This window comes from Orcinus orca, chromosome 4 (genome assembly GCF_937001465.1).
Source record: "Orcinus orca chromosome 4, mOrcOrc1.1, whole genome shotgun sequence".
NCBI lineage: Eukaryota > Metazoa > Chordata > Mammalia > Artiodactyla > Delphinidae > Orcinus > Orcinus orca.
The window spans coordinates 85,853,122-85,876,781 of record NC_064562.1 but is presented as its reverse complement, the minus strand read 5'-3'; the positions used below and the strand labels follow the sequence as shown (position 1 = coordinate 85,876,781).

Sequence of the window (23,660 nt, the reverse complement as noted above, 5' to 3'; positions counted from 1 at the left end):
TAACATAGGATAATCTCTCTGTCTCAAGATCTTTAAATTAATTATATCACAGGTTCCGAGGAGTAGGACTTGGATATTTTTGACGAGCTCTTATTCAGGCTACCACACAGAACAATGCTGAGTTGCCATATCAGCATACTTTTTTTTAAAGCTCTTAATGCAACCACATTTTTACCTTCTGCTCAGATAGATTTGAGTTTAAATGCGAGTTTCCCCACTTATTATCCATGTGACTAAGGGAAATGTAACTGATGCATCTGAATTTCTGACTCATCTAACAATCGGTTATGATTATAGAGTCATGGATTAAATTGAAATTTTTAAAAGATAATGTCCTTAGTATTTTGTATGTGTTCAGTTATGTTCTCTGATATTATTATTGTTATAGAAAACATGGCAGAAACATAGTGATGTCCCTAGGAAGTGAACTTTCATAGGTTCAGAAGGTAGCTTTCCAAAAGATTTTAGCAAGGAATATTTTATATTTTATATGCCAGTGGTCTTTGTATTTAACAGACTATTGCAGGAGCCACTGTGGGATTACAATTTTGGGGAAATGGTTTCTTAGTAAAGCAGCCCTTCCTTCTGAGTTCCTAATTAGGAACAATTAATAAGAACAATTAATTAGAAACTAATTTAGAGATTGTACATTTTTATATGGATATTCAGGAGTCCATGATTTTTTTTTAGTGAAGGAATTAACAGTGGGGCAACAGAAGAGGAAATATGTGACTCCTAGACAAATCCTTGAACTCCTTTTCTAATTGTATCTGATCATGAATGGCTTTGGGGTTTTCTACTTACTACTTTTAATGTTGAAAAAGGAAGCATACAAAACACATTATCACGTCAAAATTTCAGTTGTAATTGTTAAGTAACTTGATATATGATTATAAAATTTATGTGGTAGAACAAAAGCAAGAAGCTGCCAGAAAAGAAATGTAATATGATGTTTTTTCCTTAGCAGCTATCAAGACTGATTCTAAAGTTACTATAATTTAAATTGTAATAGTTGCATGGAAACAGAAACAATTAACCCATGGCATAGAATGGAGAGCCAGAAACATTCATTTATATGTGAAAAAATTTTATAACAGAAGTAGCATTGCAGACCACTGGAAAAAGAAGGGAATAGTTCTGGGATAGCTGGGTTATCTGGGGTACTTAAAATCAGATTCTTACCACAACACTTATAGAACAATCAATTTAAAATTAACTAAAGATTTAAGTGTGAAATGAAAAATGTAAAAACATTTAGACAAATTAGAGAGTTATAGTTTTATGATCTACGGATATGAAAGGATTTCTTGAACAAGACCCAAGAAGTAATCACCATCAAAGGAAAGACTGATAAATGTCATTTATCAACGAAGAATTTGAACTTGTAAAATGGTATTATAAAATATTTCACATACAAACTGCAAATTAAGAAAATTATTTAGAATGCATATAATCAAATTGTATTGATCTAAAAATATATAAAGATTCCCAAGCATATATAAAACTATCAAACCAATAAAAAATGAACAAGAGACATGAACATACTTTTCTCAAAAATAAAACATTAATGACTAATAACATGAAAAGATGTCCAACCTCATTAATAATCAGAAATATGCAGTTAAGACCACAATTAGTAGCTACTTTACTATTCTTATTATTTTGTATTTTTAATTTTAATCAAGTCCAATTTTTTTTAACATCTTTATTGGAGTATAATTGCTTTACAATGGTGTGTTAGTTTCTGCTTTATAACAAAATGAATCAGTTATACATATACATATGTTCCCATAACTCATCCCTCTTGCGTCTCCCTCCCTCCCACTCTCCCTATCCCACCCCTTTAGGTGGTCACAAACCACCAAGCCGATCTCCCTGTGCTATGCGGCTGCTGCCCACTAGCTATCTATATTACGTTTGGTAGTGTATATATGTCCATGCTACTCTCTCACTTTGTCACAGGTTACCCTTCCCCCTCCCCATATCCTCAAGTCCATTCTCTAGTAGGCCTGTATCTTTATTCCCGGCTTACCCGTAGGTTCTTCATGACCTTTTTTTTTCTTTCTTAGATTCCATATATATGTGTTAGCATACGGTATTTGTTTTTCTCTTTCTGACTTCACTCTGTATGACAGACTCTAGGTACATCCATCTCATTACAAATAACTCAATTTCCCTTCTTTTTATGGCTGAGTAATATTCCATTGTATATATGTGCCACATCTTCTTTATCCATTCATCTGTTGATGGACACTTAGGTTGCTTCCATGTCCTGGCTATTGTAAATAGAGCTGCAATGAACATATTGGTACATGACTCTTTTTCAATTATGGTTTGCTCAGGGTATATGCCCAGTAGTGGGATTGCTGGGTCGTATGGTAGTTCTATTTGTAGATTTTTACGGAACCTCCATACTGTTCTCCATAGTGGCTGTATCAGTTTACATTCTCATCAACAGTGCAAGAGTGTTCCCTTTTCTCCACACCCTCTCCAGCATTTATTGTTTCTAGATTTTTTGATGATGGCCATTCTGACGGGTGTGAGATGATATCTCATTGTAATTTTGATTTGCATTTCTCTAATGATTAATGATGTTGAGCATTCTTTCATGTGTTTGTTGGCAATCTATATATCGTCTTTGGAGAAGTGTCTATTTAGGTCTTCTGCCCATTTTTGGATTGGGTTGTTTGTTTTTTTGATATTGAGCTGCATGAGTTGCTTGTAAATTTTGGAGATTAGTCCTTTGTCAGTTGCTTCATTTGCAAATATTCTCCCATTCTGAGGGTTGTCTTTTGGTCTTGTTTATGGTTTCCTTTGCTGTGCAAAAGCTTTGAAATTTCATTAGGTCCCATTTGTTTATTTTTGTTTTTATTCCATTTCTCTAGGAGGTGGGTCAAAAAGGATCTTGCTGTGAGTTATGTCATAGAGTGTTCTGCCTATGTTTTCCTCTAAGAGTTTTATCGTGTGTGGCCTTACATTTAGGTATTTAATCCATTTTGAGCTTATTTTTGTGTATGGTGTTAGGGAGTGTTCTAATCTCATACTTTTACATGTACCTGTCCAGTTTTCCCCGCACCACTTATTGAAGAGGCTGTCTTTGCTCCACTGTATATTCTTGCCTCCTTTATCAAAGATAAGGTGACCATATGTGCGTGGGTTTATCTCTGGGCTTTCTGTCCTGTTCCATTGATCTATATTTCTGCTTTTGTTCCAGTACCATACTGTCTTGATTACTGTCGCTTTGTAGTATAGTCTGAAGTCAGGGAGCCTGATTCCTCCAGCTTCATTTTTCATTCTCAAGATTGTTTTGGCTATTCGGGATCTTTTGTGTTTCCATACAAATTGTGAAATTTTTTGTTCTAGTTCTGTGAAAAATGCCAGTGTTGGTTAGATAGGATTTGCACTGAATCTGTAGATTGCTTTGGGTAGTAGAGTCATTTTCACAGTGTTGATTCTTCCAATCCAAGAACATGGTATATCTCTCCATCTATTTGTGTCCTCTTCAATTTCTTTCATCAGTGTCTTATAATCTTCTACATACAGGTCTTTTGTCTCCTTAGGTAGGTTTATTCCTAGATAATTTATTCTTTTTGTTGCAGTAGTAAAAGGGAGTGTTTTCTTAATTTCACTTTGAGATTTTTCATCATTAGTGTATAAGAATGCCAGAGATTTCTGTGCATTAATTTTCTATCCTGCTACTTTACCAAATTCATTGATTAGCTCTAGTAATTTTCTGGTAGCATCTTTAGGATTCTTTATGTATAGTATCATGTCATCTGCAAATAGTGACAGCTTTACTTCTTCTTTTCCGATTTGGATTCCTTTTATTTCTTTTTCTTCTCTGATTGCTGTCACTAAAACTTCCAAAACTACGTTGAATAAGAGTGGTGAGAGTGGGCAACCTTGTCTTGTTCCTGATCTTAGTGGAAATGCTTTCAGTTTTTCACCATTGAGGACGATGTTGGCAGTGGGTTTGTCATATATGGCCTTTATTATGTTGAGGAAAGTTCCCTCTATGCCTACTTTATTAAATGGGTGTTGAATTTTGTTGAAAGCTTTCTCTGCATCTATTGAGATGATCATATGGTTTTTCTCCTTCGATTTTTTAATATGGTGTATCATGTTGATTGATTTGCGTATATTGACGATTCCTTGCATTCCTGGGATAAACCCCACTTGATCATGGTGTATGATCCTTTTAATGTGCTGTTGGATTCTGTTTGCTAGTATTTTGTTGAGGAGTTTTGCATCTATGTTCATCAGTGATGTTGGCCTGTAGCTTTCTTTCTTTGTGACATCTTTGTCTGGTTTTGGTATCAGAGTGATGGTGGCCTCGTAGAATGAGTTTGTGACTGTTCCTCCCCCTGCCATAGTTTGGAAGAGTTTGAGAAGGACAGGTGTTAGCTCTTCTCTAAATGTTTGATAGAATTCACCTGTGAAGCCATCTGGTCCTGGGCTTTTGTTTGTTGGAAGATTTTTAATCACAGTTTCGATTTCAGTGCTTGTGATTTGTCTATTCATATTTTCTATTTCTTCCTGGTTCAGTCTCGGCAGGTTGTGCATTTCTAAGAGTTTGTCCATTTCTTCCAACTTGTCCATTTTATTGGCATAGAGTTGCTTGTAGTAATCTCTCATGATACTTCGTATTTCTGCAGTGTCAGTTGTTACTTCTCCTTTTTCATTTCTAATTCTACTGTTTTGAGTCTTCTCCCTTTTTTTCTTGATGAGTCTGGCTAATGGTTTATCAATTTTTTTTATCTTCTCAAGAACCAGCTTTTAGTTTTATTGATCTTTGCTATCATTTCCTTCATTTCTTTTTCATTTATTTCTGATCTGATCTTTTTGATTTCTTTCTGCTAACTTTGGAGTTCTTTTGTCCTCCTTTCTCTAATTGCTTTAAGTGCAAGGTTAGGTTGTTTATTTGAGATGTTTCCTGTTTCTTAAGGTAGGATTGTATTGCTGTAAACTTCCCTCTTAGAACTGCTTTTGCTGCATCCCATAGGTTTTGGGTAGTTGTGTCTCCATTGTCATTTGTTTCTAGGTATGTTTTTTATTTCTTCAGTGATCACTTCGTTATTATGTAGTGTATTGTTTAGCCTCCATGTGTTTGTATTTTTTACAGAGCTTTTCCTGTAATTGATATCTAGTCTCATAGCGTTATGGTCAGAAAAGATACTTGATACGGTTTCAATTTTCATAAATTTACGAAGGCTTGATTTGTGACCCAAGATATGATCTATCCTGAAGAATGTTCCATGAGCACTTGAAAAAAATGTGTATTCTGTTGTTTTTGGTTGGAATATCCTGTAAATATCAATTAAGTCTATCTTGTTTAATGTATCATTTAAAGCTTGTGTTTCCTTATTTATTTTCATTTTGGATGATCTGTCCATTGGTGAAAGTGGGGTGTTAAAGTCCCCTACTATGATTGTGTTAATGTCGATTTCCCCTTTTATGGCTGTTAGTATTTGCCTTATGTATTGAGGTGCTCCTATGTTGGGTGCATAAATATTTACAATTGTTATATTTCTTCTTGGATCGATCCCTTGATCATTATGTAGTGTCCTTCTTTGTCTCTTGTAATAGTCTTTATTTTAAAGTCTATTTTGTCTGATATGAGTATTGCTACTCCAGCTTTCTTTTGATTTCCATTTGAATGGAATATCTTTTTCCATACCTGCACTTTCAGTCTGTATGTGTCCCTAGGTCTGAAGTGGGCCTGTAGTAGACAGCATATATATGGGTATTGTTTTTTTATCCTTTCAGCCTGTCTATGTCTTTTGGTTGGAGCATTTAATCCATTTACATTTAAGGTAATTATCGATATGTATGTTCGTATTACCATTTTCTTAATTGTTTTGGGTTTATTATTGTAGATCTTTTCCTTCTCTTGTGTTTCCTGCCTAGAAAGTTCCTTTAGCATTTGTTGTAAAGCTGGTTTGGTGGTGCTGAACTCTCTCAACTTTTGCTTGCCTGTAAAGGTTTTAATTTCTCCATCAAATTTGAATGAGATCCTTGCTGGTTAGAGTAATCTTGGTTGTAGGTTTTTCTCCTTCATCACTTTAAATATGTCCTGCCACTCTCTTCTGGGTTGCAGAGTTTCTGCTGAAAGACCAGCTGTTAACCTTATGGGGATTCCCTTGTGTGTTATTTGTTGTTTTTCCCTTGCTGCTTTTAATATATTTTCTTTGTGTTTAATTTTTGATAGTTTGATTAATATGTGTATTGGCGTGTTTCTCCTTGGATTTATCCTGTATGGGACTCTCTGTGCTTCCTGGACTTGACTGACTATTTCCTTTCCCATTATGGGAAGTATTCAACTATAATCTCTTCAAATATTTTCTCAGTCCCTTTCTTTTTCCCTTCTTCTTCTGGGACCCCTATAATTCGAATGTTGGTGTGTTTAATGTTGTCCCAGAGGTCTCTGAAACTGTCCTCAGTTCTTTTCATTCTTTTTTCTTTATTCTGCTCTGCAGTAATTATTTCCACTATTTTATCTTCCAGGTCACTTATCCGTTCTTCTGCCTCTGTTATTCTGCTATTGATCCCTTGTAGAGTATTTTTAATTTCATTTATTGTGTTGCTCCTCACTGCTTGTTTCCTCTTTAGTTCTTCTAGGTCCTTGTTAAATGTTTCTTCCATTTTCTCTATTCTATTTCCAAGATTTTGGATCATCTTTACTATCATTATTCTGAATTCTTTTTCAGGTAGACTGCCTATTTCCTCTTCATTTGTTAGGTCTGGTGGGGTTTTACCTTGCTGCTTCATCTGCTGTGTGTTTTTCTGTCTTCTCATTTTGCTTATCTTACTGTGTTTGGGTCTACTTTTTGCAGGCTGCAGGTTCATAGTTCCTGTTGCTTTTGGTGTCTGTCCCCAGTGGCTAAGGTTGGTTCAGTGGGTTGTGTAGGCTTCCTTGTGGAGGGGACTAGTGCCTGTGTTCTGGCGGATGAGGCTGGATCTTGTCTTTCTGGTGGGCAGGTCTACGTCTGGTGGTGTGTTTTGGGGTGTCTTTGGACTTATTATGATTTTAGGAGCCTCTCTGCTAATGGATGGGTTTTTGTTCCTGTCTTGCTAGTTGTTTGGCATAGGGTGTCCAGCACTGTAGCTTGCTGGTCGTTGAGTGAAGCTGGGTCTTGGTGTTGAGATGGAGATCTCTGGGAGATTTTTGCCATTTGATATTACCTGGAGCTGGGAGGTCTCTTGTGGACCAGTGTCCTGAAGTTGGCTCTCCCACCTCAGATGCACAGCACTGACTCCTGGCCGGAGCACCAAGAGCCTCTCATGCACTCGGCTCAGAATAAAATGTAAAAAAAGTAGAAAGAAAGAAAGAAAAAAGATAAAATAAAGTTATTGAAATTAATTATTAAGAAAAAAATTTTTTTTTAAATTTTATTTATTTATTTATCTTTTGCGCCAGGTCCTAGTTGTGGAATGCATGTGGGATCTAGTTCCCTGACCAGGGATCGAACCCGGGCCCCCCGCACTGGGAACGCGCAGCCCCATCCACTGCACCACCAGGGAAGTCCCAAGAAAGAAAAAAATTTTTAAGTAAAAGGAAAAAAAAAAGGATGGACAGAACCCTAGGACAAATGGTGGAAGCAGAGCTATACAGACAAAATCTCACACAGAAGCGTACATATACACACTCACAAAAAGAGGAAAAGGGGAAAAAATAATATATCTTGCTCCCAAAGTCCACCTCCTCAGTTTGGGATGATTCGTTTTCTATTCAGGTATTCCACAGATGCAGGGTACATCAAGTTGATTGTGGAGATTTAATCCGCTGCTCCTGAGGCTGCTGGGAGAGATTTCCCTTTTTGTTCTTTGTTCGCACATCTCCTGGGGTTCAGCTTTGGATTTGGCCCCGCCTCTGCATGTAGGTCGCCTGAGGGTGTCTGTTCTTCACTCAGACAGAACGGGGTTAAAGGAGCAGCTGATTCGGGGGCTCTGGCTCACTCAGGCCCAGGAGGAGAGAGGCATATGGATGCGGGGCGAGCCTGCGGCGGCAGAGGCCAGCATGATGTTGCAGCAGCCGGAGGCACGCCATGCGTTCTCCCGGGGAAGTTGTCCCTGGATCACGGGACCCTGGCAGTGGCAGGCTGCACAGACTCCTGGGAGGGGAGGTGTGGATAGTGACCTGTGCCCGCACAGCCTTAGCGTCTCACGCCCGTCTCTGGGGTCTGCACTTTTAGCCGCGACTCATGCCCGTCTCTGGAGCTCCTTTAAGCAGTGCTCTTAATCCCCTCTCCTCGAGCACCAGGAAACAAAGAGGGAAGAAAAAGTGTCTTGCCTCTTCCACAGCTCCAGACTTTTTCCCGGACTCCCTCACGGCTGGGTGTGGCACACTAGTCCCTTAGGGCTGTGTTCACGCAGCCAACCCCTGTCCTCTCCCTGGGATCCGACCTCCGAAGCCCGAGACTAAGCTCCCAGCCCCCGCCCGTCCCAGTGGGTGAGCAGACAAGCTTCTCGGGCTGGTGAGTGCTGGTCGGCACCGATCCTCTGTGCGGGAATCTCTCCGCTTTGCCTTCCGCACCCCTGTTGCTTCGCTCTCCTCCACGGCTCCGCAGCTGCCCCCCTCCGCCACCCGCAGTCTCTGCCCGCGAAGGGGCTTCCTAGTGTGTGGAAACCTTTCCTCCTTCACAGCTCCCTCCCACTGGTGCAGGTCCCGTCCCCATGTTTTTGTCTCTGTTTTTTCTTTTTTCTTTTGCCCTACCCACGTACGTGGGGAGTTTCTTGCCTTTTGGGAGGTCTGAGGTCTTCTGCCAGCATTCAGTAGGTTTTCTATAGGAGCAGTTCCCCGTGTAGATGTATTTCTGATGTATCTGTGGGGAGGAAAGTGATCTCCGCGTCTTACTCTTCCGCCATCTTCCTCAACTCCATACTACTATTCTTATTTGAAGTAAATAAAATACATCTAGTACAGAGTGTTGATAAGAGTATGGAACCTAAAGAACTCAGATAAGTTTCTGGTGGAAATATTAATTTGTACAATCATTTTGAAATACAATTTAAAATGATATAGTGAAGATGAACATGTGAATATATTATGACTCAACAGTTTTATTCTCAGTCGTATACATTGCTACAACTCTTGAAAAATGTGCACTAGGCGAAATGCACATAATACCTCATAGCGTAACAGTAAAAAACCATGAAACAGACTAACAGTAAAAAACCATGAAACGGACTAAGTGCCCTTTATAATAGACAAATAAATTATGGTAAGTCACAAAATGGAATACTGTGAACTCTGAGAATTAATAAACTACTGCCACATAAGGCAACATAGTTAAATCTAAGAAATGTATAAACAAACAAAAAAACAAAAATAAGGGTGGATAAAGATGATTGTTTCTATGAAGATCAAAACCAAGCAAAACTAAGCATCATATTGTTAGGCATTCATAAAAATGTGCTATTTTTAAAATACAGGAATAACCTTAATAAAATTAAGGTTATTAAGGCAGTGTTGTCAGGTGTCAAAAGAGTATTGTCAGAGAGCAGCAGGGAGTTTTCTTTAATGAAATGAGCAATTTGGGCAGAAGTTGCACAAGTGTGGAAACTTTTGTTGCATAGCCACTACCTGCACCAAGCTGTTTAAATTCAGTTTTTCAGCTATACTAGCCACATTTAAATGTTTAATAGCTACATGTGTCTAGTGGTCATTATATTGGATAGAGCTGATTATAGAACACTATAACTTTCTTTCACTGCAGAAAGTTATATTAGACAGCACTGTTTGCTATAAGCTTCATGTCCCTTAAATATACTTTTCTGTATCAAGTACTGCATAAAGATTTTAAATGTACTATCTTTTAACCTAGTAATCTATTTATTTCAATGTACCTTAAAAAAATACTATGAAATACAGATAACCATTTTAGGCATAAACATGATAATTGCAGCATTATTTAATTTTGAAAAAAAATAAAGACCTCAATATCTAACCAAAGAAAAAATTGAAGGTAATTATGACACCTCAAAAAAATCACAATTTGTAATAAATAAAAAACTATTTTACTGACTTGAGAAAGCTTCTGAAATAAATGCTAGGTTAAAAGGAAGGATACAAAATAAAATATTTTGTGTATTCTCAACTATTAAAAATTGAATATAAACAAGATGGGAGAAAAAAACAACAACAAAAATTGTACAAATAATAACATGAAAACAAACATCATAGACCCTGTTCCAATTGCTTTACAAAAATTAAATCTGATATTCCTCATAAGAACCCAATTTCATAGTTACCATTTATTTCCTTTTTCAGACAAAGAATATGAGAAACAGATAAGTTATATAGCTTGCCTAAGGTCACACAGCTAACAAGCGTCAGAGTTGGGATGCAAATCCAGGCATTCTGGCTATCAACTTCAAAAGGTTAAAACTGATACCGAGATTTAGTCTGACTTTATTTATTTTACTTTCCACTTTTGCTTTTAGGGAAGTGTGTGTGTGTCTGTGTGTCTGTGTAATTTATGTGATCTACACAAGTAACTTAGAAGAAATATAGTAAGATTACAGAACAGTTGTAGTGTAGGAACTAAAGTGGAGGCAATGGCCATGATAGAGGGAGGATGAAACACTGAGAATCCTGATGTGGAGCTAACTCAAGGCAATAAGGCATAAATTCAGGCATAGCTAGTAAAAGCAGTCTAGCAGGGAATTAGTGATGACAGAGTGGTCTTGATCTATCAGGTAAACAATCTGAGCTGATAGAAAGACCAAGGCCAATTTTAAAGATACAGACATCGTTAAGTTGTAAATCAGTGGCTGAGATGACAAGTTTCATATATGATACATATGGAACTTTTGTTATGTCTTTCAACCAATAACTGTACATAATTGAATAATTACAACAACATCAAAAATGACAGTAAGAGTTCTTTTACGTGAAATAAGAATTTTGGAGTAAAGTAGCCATGATTTGTCACCAGAGATTATTTCTCTTACTCCTCCAACAATTACTATTGTTCAACTGAAATATTAAAATAATTCTGTTTTTTGTTAAAGAAGAAAAGTTTTTTATGTTAATGAACTGGGAAATTTTAATTTAAAAACCTAAGCAAAATAATTTAAGCATCACCTATAATGTTTAATTCACGTAAAACATTTACTATATTTTTCTATTTATCTTTTTTTCTTGTGAGTGCATATGTACATTTAGATGCTTCTTTTTATCTTCTAGTTCAAGAAACTGTATTTAATCCTTCTTACATATTCACAGTCATTCTAGATGTTTTGTCTCTTTGAGTTTTTATTGAAACATAATATATTGCTGAAAAGGGCAAAAATCATACATGTCAGCATAGTTAAATTTCACAAATGGAGCATGCTATGTGCTCACAACCCCACAACCCTGAGCAAAAAACAAAACATGAAAAAACCCAGCATATAAGAAATGTACATTTTTGTGTGTCTGGCTAGTTTTGTTTAAAATGCCATTCGTTAAAATCAGTCATACTCTTGCATATAACATTGGTTCATTCATTCTAATTCCATTATAGTATTATATTGTGTGAAAATGCCATCATTTATCTGTTCTAGCTTTGATGGCTATTTATCCAATTTTTTACTATTACAAGGAGCACTGTTATGAAAATTCATGGACATTAATTTGGAGATCAGATGTATGCATTTTGTTGAATATAGTCCTTGGAGTATAATTCCAAGTTCATAGGGTATGCATATGTTCAGCTTCAATAGACACTGACAGATACAGGTATTCGAAGGAGTAATAATGGTTTCAATTCCCACCAGTAGTGAATGATAGTTTCAATTGCTCTGCATTTTGCTAACACTTGGTATCGCCTTGTGTTTTAATTTGCATTTTGCTGTACCCAAAAACGTTGAGCACTTTTTAATATATTTACTGTTCATTTTGGATATCCTTGTTTAAAGAGATGCCTGATTAAGACTTTTGCTTTTGCTTTTTCAATTAGATTTTTCAGTCTCTTTGCTATTGATTGGTAGCTATTTTATAAAAATGCTGCATATGGGTCCTTCATCACACGTATTAGTACATATATCTTCTTCTGCTTCATAGCTTGCTTTTTCACTGTCTTTGTGGGTTTTTTTTTTAATAAATGTAAGTTCTTACTATACATGTAGTCTAATTTGTAATTTTTAAAAGAAATCTTGTGTTGTTCATGATAATAGTTTGTCCTTATAAGTTTCTTCTAAGGTTTTCCTGTTCCTCTATTCAAATTTAGATTTGAAATTCATCTGGAGGAAATTTTTCCCTGTAATACAAGTCCTGTTTACCACAAACACTCTCAGCTTTAATTTATTTGAAAATGTCTTTGTTTCACTTTCATTATAAAAGTATATCTTTACTGGTTATAAACTTCAAGGTTGGCAGTTATATTCTTTCAGCAATTTAATAATGCAGTTCATGTTTTCTGGCTTTCATAGTTTCTGGTGAAAAGTCATCCCTTACTCTTCTTATTTCTGCTCCCAGAATATATTCTTTTTTTTCTCACTACTTCTAAGATTTCTTCTTTGCCCTTTTTCTTCAATAGTTGGACCAGGATATACCTAGATGTGATTTTCTTTGTATTTATTCTGCATGGGATTTGCTGAGCTTCCTGAATTTGTGATTTGGTGTCTTTTTATGCTTTGAAAGGTCTCAAACATTATAACTTCAAACATTGGTATTACCCTAATGTCTCCTTTTCTTTCTGGACTCTGGTTACACTCCACTTACATTTTCAATGTGCCCTAATTTCTTCTCATGCACTTATTTTTCTTTCCTGTTTATTTCTGTGGCTCAATTTAGATATATTAATGTGACTTCGAGGTTACAAAATCTGTATTTTGTAGTGACTAATCTGTGTAGTGGACACAAAGATGCACCTCTCAGCCTTCAAGCAGTAACTTCTTGCCCCACATGCCAGTAGAAAGCCTACTATCAGTATCTTCAGGCTTGATTCAGCTGCAAAGAGCTGCTCTGCCTAAGAGAACACCCTTCCTGGGGCAGAACACCCTTCCCACCTTTACTGGGAGTGTTCAGAGAAAGCAGGTTATGATGATGTTTTGGAGGTGGATTACTTGCTGTCAACCTGGCAATGAGGATTACATCCATGGTTGTAGATGGAGCACAGGAAGCCCCTAGAACAATAAAACAGTTCAATTGTTAAAAACCACTGGTGGTAAATCAGGATGGCATACTCAATAGTAAAGAATGTACTGGTTGGTGTGACTTATTGATTGTTTGAAAATATAGGGCGAATGATAATTGTACAATGATTTTGGATGGATATTACTAAGCTTTAATACTCTAGAAAAAATAATGAAAAGCTACAGGCAACTCACAGACTACTGAAAGCCAAGTGTAAAGGCCAGAGGACCTTCCTAGCAATTTAAAAAGAGGCTCTTATCTCTTACAATGGGAGGGGAGAGCTGAGGACTAGTCCCAGGACTTAACAGAGTGGTGGAATACGATAGAAGTTTAAACATGCAGTTGAAGTAGTTTCTCTCTTTGGGTGAAAACTCAGTTTTGGGAATAAAAATGGGACGCTGACAGTTGGGATGGGACATCTGTTAAACTTTTTAACTCTCTCAGATCACTTTTAACCCTTTGACCCTGCTGCAGTAGCCCACTTCTTCCTATTAGGAGCTAGCACCCCCAATTTTCTTAAAGACAGTGCAGAGTCCTCTCACCTGCATAGTAACATGTGCCCTTCTCAGGATATGTCCATCACTCCCCTCCCAGACACTAGCCTGTAAACAGGGTTATTTAATTCACAGCATAACTCAGCCAATGTCATGCTGAACTTGATAAGAGGGGAAAAGAGGTCACACCGCAAAAGAGCTGAAGACTTGGCCAGAATATAGTCTAAGGAACTGGGAAAGTATATGTGTGAAGAGATTCCAAATATTCTTGAAAAAGGACAGAACCTAATTTTGGCTAGGGAAGAGTTTATTGATTTGGGAGCACTCAATTGAGATACATTTTAACACTATGGTAAGGACCTCAGAAGAAGTTCCAAACTAGCTACCAAAGTGGTTCCTAAAACCTGAAAAGAGAAACGACGCTGTTGAGCAAAGCTGAAATGCCAGCACTGCTGAGGCAGACAGTGGAGGAAGAGGTCAAAGGTCAGTGCATGGAAGTAGGCGTGCTGGAATATGTACACAGTATAAGGCCAAAAGACCCGATAGATTATGTTCCACAGTAAGACTTAGAGATTACATTATTTACCATGGCCATAAAGAATGGGCTGGTGAGAGAAGTATCAACATTTACTAAAACAGTCAGTGATGAAATGCTGTTTTTGAGGTCAGAGCTGAAGGAAAGAGAAGCTGTTACATGACTAAGCTTACTGCCGGTAAGAGTAACAGTAGAGATGATAGGACCCTGAAAAACAGAGAACAACAGATAACAGGTGGCGGCACTCAACTGCTAAGAACAAAGTGGACACAATATTCATGAGTCACAGGATCAGAATGACATCCAAGGAAAACTGACCCACAGTGATTGTTAATACACAGTGGTATCACACAGGACAGCCAATAAGGGTACTACTTAGCTTCTACCGTCAGAGAAAATCAAGGATAAATGACTAGGAGACTAAGGGCAATTGTCCCCAGTTAAAAAGTCATATCCTTTGCCCAGTTTCCAGATCTGAGTAGTTTTTCAGACTAGAAATCCATATTCTAGAGAAAAGAAGAGGCTGGGATTTCCAGCAAGCATACTGGACAACTTTTTATATGACTGTAGGCAGTGATCAAAATTTGTAGATCTCTATACCTGAAAAGGGTTCATTTTATTGTATATGAATTATGTCACAATGAAACTTAAAAACAGAAAAATTAATTCAAAGCATGCCCTAATCCACTACCATTCTTTTTAAAATCCTCCAGTGGCTACACATTACTTTTAATCTTTTCAGCTGCATCCTCTGGACTCTGTTTTACTCTTTTAGCTAATCTTATACAATTCTTCCCCTTGTGGTTAGATGTCACCCTGGCTCTTCAAATCGCCTGGCCTTAACAGTAGGGTTTGTGTGCTTGCTAATTAATCCCCACACATCTATAACATATCAACATAAGCATCACATACTTTAAAGAACCCTTTTCTAAATTCCAAAATCTATAAAGCACATACATGTAAGTGCTTTCATACAAAGCACTAACTTCAGTATATACTTAACCATTCATAAGTGCAATTATACGATTGATGCTTTTCTCCCTACAGTAATCCAAAAAATTATTAGAGCAGAGGTCCATTTTCTTTTCTACATCATTTTACCTCAAGGACTTAGCACAATGGCTGGCACATACCATGTGTGGAATAAATATATTTCAAACTATAGGATAAATAGATATTTTTATCACATGATTTTCTATCTTTATTACTAAAAAGTATTGGGGATTATTTATTTCTTTATGTGTATTACCGTGTGTATTTTAATGGTAAGTGTCAAATTTACTAGGTACTCCTATATCTTGCCTTAAATAGTCAGTAAAAATGACTTTTAAACTAAATTCCTTTATAATAATCACGAATGCTCTTTTGTACTTATTCCACATAGAGTCAAATGAAATGTTAATTGACATCCAATTTGAGTCTTAAAGCACTACCAAATATAAACTCTAAATAATTACCATTTAAAATATTCATTAAATTTTAGATGGAGAATAATTGCCATCTTAAAACCTTTATGGAATTATCTGTGACCAACCTAGGTAGTTTTGAGAAAGAATTAGATGGTTTAAATCAACACAAAACACTAGTAAATAACATTTTCTGCAAACATTCACCATTGTTTATGTTTTTAGACCCTCTGCTTGGTTCAGTAGATTTCTTATCTTATGTGTTTCTCAGAGCATAAAATCTAGATGGTTCAAACATCCATCTGCTACATTCTATGAAATTTTTTATGTCCTTTGTTACCTCTACGCCTGCACATCTGGTTGTGTTTCTGTTGAAACAAATAAAATATTCAGATTCTTTTCATATGAACCTTAAATAATACTTACCAAGTAAACACGACAATTGATAAAAGGCAAAATGGAAATAAACATCACAGTGAATTAATGATTAGTTACCAAAATTTGAGTGTAGTAATCCAGCTTTAACTTACTATGTTACTTGTGAATATTTAATTGCTAAAAAATAAGACTAGAGATGTGTGTGATATAAAATTTATGTTCAAAGTGGTGAAATAAAACAAACTTCCTTTCAGAGTTTTAAATGTGGTTAAATCCACTTCTTTTATGGTGATGATCATATAAATCAAGTTGTATACGTGATCTCTCTCTCTCTCTCTCTCTCTCTCTATATATATATATATATGCCTCAAGGTGACAAAAAGACAATATATAAGTGATAATTTATGTCATTATCCCCTGTGTACCCTCTCACTGACAGCTTGATATATGAATAAATTCAAGATGTAGACTGAGAAGCAATAAATTTTTAACTTAGAAGTTGAATACAAAACTCCATTGAACAGATGACTATTTCCCTAAAGAAATAAGCAGGCATGTCCAACACATGGCAAGACCACTGATTCAATGTTTATTTAGAAATAAAATTTAAATATATGGCAATGTATTTCCCAAGCTCATGTGGATCTCTGGATTAATAGCTAACATATCAAGTCTTTTTTTTCTCATGAGTATTATTTAATACATTTAAAATTATTGCCCTGAACTGATAGATCCAATTGTTTGTGTTACAGTGATGAGTTCAAATTAGTCGAGATAATTACCTTTTTATGGCAAGATGTCAGAATAATTAAGTTCCCATAGCCACATTAATACCAAGCTATATTATACAATTTTCAAATATATTTAAGAAGGCCAAAGTTTGATTCTGGCAAACCTCCACCTACATTGTTTATCTTAGAGAGCTAGATTTTTATTTCATGATTAAAGGAGACTTTGCTTTCTGTCTCACCTCTGTATTCCAAATGCTTTGCATAGTAGCTAACATAATCAAGTTTCAATAATTACTTGTGAAATTAATCAGTAAAAATAAGTGAGTAATGAGTGACATAACCAGAAGTGTGACTGAATGAGAGACAATCACTGATTGAAGAAACACAAAAGCTGCATTGGAAAATAATATGTAGTGAAGAAGGATTATGAAACCTTTTAAAAAATCTGCTACTTAAAATCCCTCAGGCAGAGCAAGGGGTTTAAAGTAAGAGATGTCAAGGAAACAAATATCCCTCAGGAATCATCTTAAATCAAGGGGAATATGCTGGATTGTTTACAAAACCTAGGATAGAAGTTCTAGCTATATCTAAACTTGATAATTGAAGGGAAAAACCTGAAATGGGAAAATTTGGAGATATTTATGTTAGCGTGTCTTGGATTAATGTATCACTCACTATGCTGTGGAGATAAATAATCCCCAGGAATAGTTGGCAAAAGAATGATCAGAATCCTACAAAATTAGACTAAAAAGTCACATTTGATTTTGTCATTATTAATTAATCAGCAGTGACATGTTATTTTCCAAGATGAGAGCACAAATATTTTCCAACGTAAGTTGCCTGCATGGAAAAAAAGAGTGAGTTATAAAACAGGACTAGTCATATGCATACATAGCTCACAGGCAGAGTTTGGTATGGAGAGAGACGTTTAGAAATGTGTCTTCTTCTTCTTTTTTTTTTTTTGCGGTAAGTGGGCCTCTCACTGTTGTGGCCTCTCCCATTGCAGAGCACAGGCTCCAGATGCACAGGCTCAGCGGCCATGACTCATGGGCCCAGCCGCTCCGCGGCATGTGTGATCTTCCCGGACTGGGGCACGAACCCGTGTCCCCTGCATCGGCAGGCAGGCTCTCAACCACCGTGCCACCAGGGAAGCCCACCCCTGTGCCTTTTATAGCCTTATCTTGAAAGTGACATAATATCATTTATGCAAAAATCCTGTTGGTCACGCAGACCCACCCTGATGCAATGTGGGAAGGGATCACGCAAAGTCTGAAGTACAGGATGTGGGGATCACCGGGACTATCTTGGAACTGGCTACCTCACTGCTTAAGTGCTTACACCCTCTGTCCATACTTATGTTAAAAGTCAGATGTAACTTAAAATGCTGTGTGTCTTACCTTCTGATTCTGTAAGACTGATAAGACTGATTTCATGATGAGGGATTTTGGATGTATAGTCATTAGGTGTCCCATGGTCAGCCTTGCTATCTCTATCAGGAACAATTAGCATGTCAGGAGTTGTTTTTCAAAAACATTGAACTTTCTGAAGCAGATGTAATGGACTTGCTTCAGAATTCCAATATTCTGAGTTATGATTCTCCCATGGATCTTGTCTCACAGTCCATATAATATCTTTTCTCACCATTGATAGTACCGAAACCAAAGGGTGTTCCAGGTTCAATGGTCCAAGGGGCAGTGTTGCTTACATTACAACCTGGACCTGCTGCAGAGCTAATTTCTGCTCTAGGCTTCACACACAGCTGTTAGCCCCTTGTAACACCATAATATAAGCCAGAACATTTTTCCTAGACGTGTAATATACTGTCTCCAGAATTCACAGGGGCCCACCAGAAATTGAGCTCCCTTCTTTGTGATAGGAGACATAAAATGCAATAATTTGTCTTTTAATTTGGATTTGTCCCAGCATTCCCTTGACCACTTGTCCCCTAAATATTTTATACCTGTGACCTCTTCCATCACTGTAGTTTTTGGGGAGAGGTAGACAACTTGTCTCTTTAGTTCATAGATTTCCAGATTGAAAGAAATATATCTGGGAGCTACACTTAAAGAACAAAACCTGAGGAGCTATATTTGCCCCTAAATCTGAGGAGATTTTAAACTTTGATCTGATTCTGTAATGGGACAGCATGTCTGTGGTCTATGAGAGTAGATAAATTAATCTTGTATGTGGGGAAGAACATGAATCTCTTTGAGGGTATGAGAGCAGACTGTAGTGGTCAGGTTTCAACATGGCCCACAGTCATCCCTGCCTCTTGGTTTTAAACCCTGTGTGTGACCCCTCCTCACATTAAATAGGGCTGACATATGTAATCACTAGGATATTGTATAAATGATGGAGTGTGACTTCTGAGATTAGGTCATAAAAGACACTGTTGTTTTCATCTTGCTCTCTTAAATCTAAGACCTGCTGCCAAGAGCCAGAGTTCACCTGAGGCCTTAGGCCAATAGTTACATAAGTGATATTTTGGTAGCACACCCTCCAGCCCCAGTCAAGCCTTCAGATGACACTAGCTCTGATGACATCCCAATTGCAACCTTTTGTGAGATCCTGAGCAAGAACTATAGTGCTAAGCCACTCCTGAATTTCTGATTTGCAGAAACTTGAAATTAATAAATGTTTGTTGTTTAAAGCTGCTGAGTTTTTTAAACATCAGTAATTAACTAATAGAACTAAACCTCCCCTGGGAGGAAAAGCAGTGGACTTTGCACTCAAATGGACCATCTGTAATGTTTGGTAGCACATCTAATTTGGAGATCTAGAATTCAACAAGACTTTCTATAATATACATCCATAAATATTGATCAAAGACTCTCCAATAGGCTTATAAGTTAACTGAGCTACTGCCATCATGGATGTTAATTAAATGAGAACCAGAGCTGGAATCTTTTTTCTTTGAGAGGTTCTCCCCACCCCCACCCCCCATGAAATAGAGATAGGCAATAAAGTTGCTTTTTACACGACAGAATTTCTAAGGACTAATCACACACACAAAAAAAACAAGTTGGATTTCAAAGTTTCCCTTTTTTTTTTCAAGGGAGAGTAAAAGGAAAGCCAATTCGTGCAACAGATTGATGATTGATGGGAATGGTATGGTAAGCTTTAGGCAAACAATTTTAACCATATTAATAATGAACACCTGTGTATATACAGCCCTACTAGCAATGACATGTATGCTACTGAAATACTCTGAATTTTTGCCCAGAATTCTCAAAAGGAAAGTAATTTGGAGACAGATAACTATGCAGATTCTCCCATACTGCAAGGAATACTGCTACAAGCTGTAACTGAGTCACTTGGTCTTATAATTTTTATGCAGGTAGATATCTGAAGGTGAGCTCAAAATATGCAAAATTCCTTTAAAGGTTAATTCTGCCCAAAGTACCTTAGATTTTTCTTTTCCTTCCTTATGGAATGACACAGATCTTACCGAAAATGATTTTGTTTGTTTATTTGAAGACAAAAATAATAAGTGATACAACTAAAATTCAATTTAAAGCATCTTGGGAAAGACTAGAGATTTTTAAATAAGCATTTTATCACTGGGGTCAGAAAACAGTGGAGCCTTATCTGTTGTTTGCTTATATATGTACAACTAAAGGTAAACTTTTCTCTTCTTTCCCTCATTTTCTGCTGAAACAATAAAGCCTGAGAAAAGAACACATATTGCCTGTATTCTACATATTCCAGAGTGATGAAATAGCCCACCTACGGGGGCAAGCCCTTCCCTTTACTAGCTCACGTTGAGGATTTAAGAAGCCTGTAATTAAAAAGAGAATTTCTTTGGAAAGGGTTGGTTGTTGGTTGGACTGTGATCTGCTGCTTATCTCAAGCATAGGGGAGTGAAGAGGGGCACTTTCTCCTCGAGTTAAGTCAGTACAAAAATGGAATTCATGGCAACCACTTAGTTAGCTTGTTATGTGTCCTGTAACATATTTTGAGTTTGCACCATGCCTGAGAAATATAAAGTCTAAGAGCTGCAGTTTTGGTGGAAAAGTGAAGAAGAATGGCTCTGCTGGGAGCTAAGTGTGCTGCTTTCCATTGATGAAAGGTGCCTTTCACTTGTATACTCTGTGCGTCACATGAGCCACACTGGGGCCTTTTGAAATTAAATGCAGCCACAAGTATGCCTTGCATAAGGGGACCTCAGCAATAAGTTGTTGGTCTTAGGTCATTATACATATTTGCATATGGGGGTGGGAGTGGGGGAGGGGTAAATGGTCAGCCAGAGAAGAGGCATTGACCTGTCAAGAAAGCTCCCTTGATAAGCAGAGTCACCTAAGGAGGCTCCCTTTGAGGAAACCATAAAAACTCCCAACTGAAAAAAATCAGATAGATCAACATTGAGACTCTGCCATGCCTAGAGGAAATCTGAGCCAGATTATTTTGCGCTAATTAATTAAGAGTTTTCTTTCATTTACCTCTTTTCTGTATCCTCAATTCCAATCCTGGATGTATAAGATGCTGTTTTGGAAGGGGGAAGGAGTAGGAGATAACTAAGAATAAGTGAGAAGTCAACCACAGTCCCCTTCCCCAAAGGAATTTTAGACTGTCAGAAGGGACAAACTTTAATGTTAAATGAAGTTGAGTGTTGACATGATTAAACTGGTCTGGACATTTCCATTTTACTACCTAAAAGTAAAAAAAAAAATATATATATATATATATATATATATAATTACTTTTATAACCAAATGTCAGAAATTAAATAGTGCACTGAGTAGGTCTGAAGATATTTGAGGCAGAGTGGGAAAAATAAAGTTATTTTCTGATTAAACCTTATTGAATACTAATTACACAGAAAAAAATATAGACAGTATCAGGTACATAGTAAGTGTTCAAAAACCATGGCTCTTTGTGTATATAGAATTTCAACATGTAAAAATAAAATCTACTTTTATTTTATTGCAAGTATGATATAGATATTGGCATCAGAATGACCATGGCAAAATGTCCATGTTTTACACACTAAACTGCATCTTTCTCATTTAAATGTATTTTTGTTCAGAAGGAAAATTGATTTTTTATTTTGGTTTGAACTTTTTTTCATAAAGTGATCATTAAATTTTTCATGGGTGAAAAAGATATAACTCATTGTAAAAGTTGTTCTGATACTCTGTTTATTTACAGTAAGCAGAATGCAACAGAATGTAGTATATACTAAATGTTTGTAGATATTGACAGTCTGGCTCCTGGCCAGTATCCTCTGTGTGATTGTTCAGGCCTGACCACAAGCAACTATGTGGCATTGCCTAGCAGGCCTCATGGGGGAAAGTGACTATCCACACACTAAATTGGGCACATAGCCAGGACATTACAGTCTCTGGAGGGAGTTTCAGTCAAGGACTCGAGCTTGCCAAGACCAGCCAAGCTCATAGGTATATTTGCATTTCTAGCCCAGGCACCTTCATTCTGAGGTCTTTTTCTTAGGTGGCCTTGGCAAGACACTTTTCTCCACTCCGACTCTGGTTTTCTAATACTAGTCCTTCCCCCTCTCCATCCTCTGGCTCCTCAGGTCCATAAGGAGACTTCTCAGGCATCTTTGTTCAGTCCCCCTCAGCAGTGAGAAGATTACTCCAGTCTCTGCTGCAGGTTACCTGACCCTCTCCCATTACCATTTTGTGGGTGGAAATGAAACACTTGGGAGCTGGTGCTTTTCTTTTCTGCCTCCTGCATATACTGTCACAATATATACAATGGAATATTACCTAGCCATAAAAAGAAATAAATGAATAAAGTCTTGATTGCTACTTTCAGTTTAGCTCATTGTCCTAACTGACCACTTCCCTACCTGGCAAACTCAACAGATGAAGCTTTCATTAGATTCTCAAAGGGGACTGGTGCCCCCAAAATGATAAAGTATCTTGCTCAGTGAGTCTCAGACAATCTGGAAGCTTAGCTTTGTGACCAAGAATAAGAATGGATTTGAAGAAGTCTCTCAACCAAAATGCAATATGTTTTTCAAATACTTGTTGAAAGAGTCAAGGAAGCCACTTACACAATGAAGCAGGTAAAAAAGCTGTGTTTCATATATGGTAGTAAATATGTACAAAGCTCAGCACTCTGCACATTACATTTTTTATCTCATTTAAGCAATAAAGCAGACCTAACAGTAAGTACTATAATTATCTTAATTTTATTAAAAACAAACAGATAAACTAAAGCAAAGTGTGACTAAGAAATGGTAACAGTATTATACAAGTATGATGTTTGACTCCAAAGTCTACTTTCTTAACCACACTATTACCTTCTATGGTGAAAATAAAACTTTCTTCATTCTTAGATTCTTAGGAAATTTTCCATAAGACCTAACTCATCCAGAATATATCATTTGTCTTATAATTTACTTTAGTAGACAGGGCATAATAAGAACTTACTTAGGTCCAAGTATTCTTTACAGTTTTTGTTTCCTTAATTATCACCAATTCAGCTGTCTTCAGTACCATAAACTTTAACCCACTTTTCCACTACACTTAATCATAAGGTTGAACATCGATGTACATTTTTGTTAGGCCTGCCATATTCTCTAGGAAAGTGGGTCACTTCTCTTTGTCGTTAAATCTGACAATTTGTTTTTCTAATAGCAAATAATATTGTATCCCCTACAAGATAACAGTTACCCACAAAATCACAGAGTTCATGTTTCCGTTCCCACATCCTGCTATAGCCACATGGTAATCTTGAAAATCAGCAACAATTGGTGTATACCATGAATCATCACTTTTTGAAAGTGGCACATTTTGTGCTATTTTCCATTATATTCCCTCTTTCCAATCATTTTAAAAATTGTAAAAATATTAGGTATATGACTGTAAATATAAATCACCAATAACTACAGAAAGAAGAGGTATCTTGGCTTAATATATAAAACTGGGCTTTGGAATCAGACAAACAATGGTGCTAATCCTAACTCCAGCCCTGAAAAGCTGTATTATTTTGGAGAGATATTTACTTCTCTGAGTCTCAGTTTCTTCACTG

The 23,660-nt window shown here is 36.8% G+C and overlaps 1 pseudogene; it reads right to left on the bottom strand.

Annotated features, from left to right (window-relative positions):
• LOC101290289 (kinesin-like protein KIF3C) overlaps positions 1–18,173 on the bottom strand; it is a 146,573-nt pseudogene extending 128,400 nt beyond the window's left edge.
• Positions 18,174–23,660: the final 5,487 nt, after the last annotated feature.